The following is a 3,660-nucleotide window of genomic DNA, read 5'->3' on the forward strand; positions in this document are numbered from 1 at the left end:
AGAATTAAAAACAGGAATGCAAACAGATACTTCCACACCCGTGTTTATTGCCATCCTCTTCACAATAGCCCAGAGGTGAAACCGTCTAAAGGCCATCAACAAGTGAGGGGATAAAATGTAGTGCAGACATGCATACGTGATACGTGTCCCAACATGGATGAAACTTGAAGACATGCTGAGAGAAAAAAGAGGGGACTTCAAAGTTTGTGGGAAAATGGAAACAAAAGAGAATGGATTTTTCCCACTTTTCTGGCCTTTTTCCTCATGCAGTTTTCCATTTTCTTAAAACAACGTCCTCCTAGGTCCCCCCTGACCTTGTGTCCTTTGTGGAATTCTGCCAAGATCTTTTTGAAGTAGGTCGGTCACAAAAGGATACATTGTACAAGGGTAGGTAAAAAAGTATTGCTACAAAATAATAGGAACTTATAAAAGTATCTAATTAGAAGGCTACTGTTTCTCAATATATCATTCATCTAGTTCTAGATACTTAGGAAGGGAGTGTTTCCCTCTAACACAGCAGTTCTCAACCTGTGGGTCATGACCCCTTTGGGGGTCGAACGACTTCCACAGGGGTCGCCTAAGACTATCTGAAAACACATATTTCTAATGGTCTTAGGAACCGAGACACTGCTCCTTTATCTGTCTCCAGGTGGGTCCACCCACATGCAGATACGCCTACCTACGAGTGCCCCACATGAAGACTGCTACCCATGCCATGCTACACCATGCTTCAAGACAAAATTTCATTGATTTGTCATTAGAAATAAATATTTCACAATATATAATTACATATTGTTTTTGTGATTCATCACGATGCTTTAATGATGTTCAAATTGTAACAATGAAAAAACATCCTGCCTATCATACATTTACATGATGATTCATAACAGTAGCAAAATGACAGGGATGAAGTAGCAATGAAAATAATGTTATGGTTGGGGGGGTCACCACATATGAGGAACTGGATGAAAGGGTCGCGGTATGAGGAAGGTTGAGAACCACTGCCCTAACCTTTCCCCCAAAGCATCCTACACTCTGGTGTACACAACATCAAAACAGCAGCGCTAATGTCCTTGAAGAGACTCATATCGTGTACTTTTTCAACGTTCTTTGAGTTGGGGAGCGAAAGGAAGTCTTCCGGGGGAAAGATCCGGGTTGTGGGGTGGGTGGCGCTAGGTTTCCCAGTGAAATTCCTGTAGTAAAGTCCTTACTACCACCCAAGAATGAGCAAGCTTCTCTCACTGGTGCGGGTTTCCATTTTCTTTAAACATCTTCCTAATAAGCCCCCTTATGACCATCCTTTGTCCTTTGAGAAAAATCCATCAAAATGACCTCTTGGGAATCCTCCATAACTTTTTGAGCTGACCTCTAAGCCTTGACTTGAACTGCCCACCAGAAGCCACTGTTGTGACTGGAACTTTTTTTTTTTTTAAGGCACCCTAAAGAAACCAACACAAGTGTACTGCTACTGAGAGAACTTGTCTGCAGCTGCATGGTTACCTGATGCATGGTTACTGCAGCTGCATGATACAGAGACATGGTTAAGCACAGTTTGTCTGGAATAAGCTGGAACTGTAGGCCTTCATTGGTCTCATATATAAAATCTCTACAACTGGGAAGTGTATAGAGACCAAAGCTTATTAGTGGTTCCCAGGGTGGGCAGGAGGGAGGAGGAGTGGAAGACTCAATGGGCAGAGACACTGCGCTACTAAGAGCGATGGTGGTCGAATCTGGGGACAGATAGTAGTGATGATTGAACAAGGCGATGCACACAGTAACACTGAATGGTATCGTGAAGACTGCTGAAATGGCAAATGTGTTACTACACACGTATGTATAGATGTGTGTGGACTATGAACATTTGAAACATTCCAATCTTGTTATTTGGAGCCCTGAGAGCAAGTGGCTATACACTAGGCTGCTAACCACAAGGCCAGCAGCTCAAAACCAGCAGCAGCTCTGCAGGAGAAAGATGAGGCTTTCTACTCCCATAAAAAGCTAGTCTTGGGGTGGAAAGGGGGAACCAATCACAATGATCTACATATACAGTGAACCCTCGTTTATCGCGGTTAATCGGTTCTAGACCCTACCGTGATAAATGAAATTCCGCGAAGTAGGATTCCTTATTTGTAAATCAAATATTTTCGTAGTTAGAGCATAGAGGACATGAAAAAACACCCTTTAGTCACCATTACACTCGTATTACCCAATTTATTAAACGAAAAAGGGAAAATACAGTAAAACATTTTGGACGTTATAATTATCATTTATTATTTATTATATTATTTATGGCATCAAGCGTGTACAGTATGAGCCAATCAGTGGCAGTAATGACAGAGCATGCGCTGTTACGCAAAAACCGCGATAGAGCGAAGCCGCGGAAGTCGAAGCGCGAAGTGGCGAGGGTTCACTGTAACCTCCTCCCTGGGGAATGGACAACAGAAAAGTGGGTGAAGTGAGACGTCAGACAGTGTAAGATATGACAAAGCAATAATAATTTATAAATTATCAAGGGTTCGTGAGGGAGGGGACAAAATGAGGAGCTGATACCAAGGGCTCAAGCAGAAAGCAAATGTTTTGAGAATGATCATGGCAACAAACGTACAAATGTGCTTGACACAATGGATGGATGGATGGATTGTGATAAGCGTTGTATGAGCCCCCAAAAATGATTGGGAAAAAAAAAAAGTTAGTCTTGGAAACCCACAGGGGCAGTTCTATCCTATCCGCCAGGGTCCTTATGAGTCAGAATTGGGTCGATAGCAGTGAGCTCTATCTTGTTTGGGATGATGGTTACAAACTGCGTCCTCTGTCAAAAAGCAATGCATTTACACTAAAGATCTGTGTCTCATACTGTATGTAAAATATAGCTTAATACATGTAGTTGCTTACAGGGAATAAAGAGTACAATGGGGCTGGCTTTTTTTTTTTTCAAATCCTAAGGATTAAATAAATAAACATAGACACACATAGACACATTCACTAATTTGGCATGGAACTTCATGTGATTTAAAATAGCATCCCCGCGCTCCACCCTCACCCAGGGCAGCCCTCGGCCTGCAGCTCCGATCTACCAGCAAGTAGTCCCCGCTCTTCGCCCGCGGTGGTCAGTACACACGTCCCCGCTTTCTACCGCGGGCGGACCCAGCCCTCAGTGTGTGCAGGCGTCTGTCTTCCAAATCTCCGCGTCGGGAAGCGTGTCGAGGGGCCAGATCCCGAAAGATCTCAGTGGGCCAATGGCGGGTGCTTTTAAATCCCGCAACCAATCACGGCCCAGCGTCAGCTCGTCGGCAGCCAATCACCGGCCGCTCTCTGCTCCCGGCAGAGACGGGTCCTGGGAGGCTCGCGCGCGGCTTCTCTTTGCAGAGCGCTGCCCAAGAGCCACCCGAAAGCGGCCATTGTGTTTGTGGGCAAGCGCGACGCTGAGGCCGGGGAAGCCCGAAAGGCGCCGTCTTTGTTGCGATCAAGGCGTCGCGTCACGGCCTAGACGCTGGTGACAACTGAAGCCGGGATGTCGCCATATTTTGTGAAGGCACCTTCCGGCTCTCCAAGCGGGCTCGCCAAGTCCAGGCGGCCGTGCAGTGCACAAACACCCCCAGCCTTTACTTGTCTCGCATCAGCACCCCCGCATTCCCAGCCCCCAGTCCCGGGCTCGCCAGG

Source organism: Echinops telfairi, unplaced genomic scaffold, assembly GCF_000313985.2.
Source record: "Echinops telfairi isolate 266 unplaced genomic scaffold, ASM31398v2 ScPeMD7_5;HRSCAF=22, whole genome shotgun sequence".
NCBI classification, from domain to species: domain Eukaryota; kingdom Metazoa; phylum Chordata; class Mammalia; order Afrosoricida; family Tenrecidae; genus Echinops; species Echinops telfairi.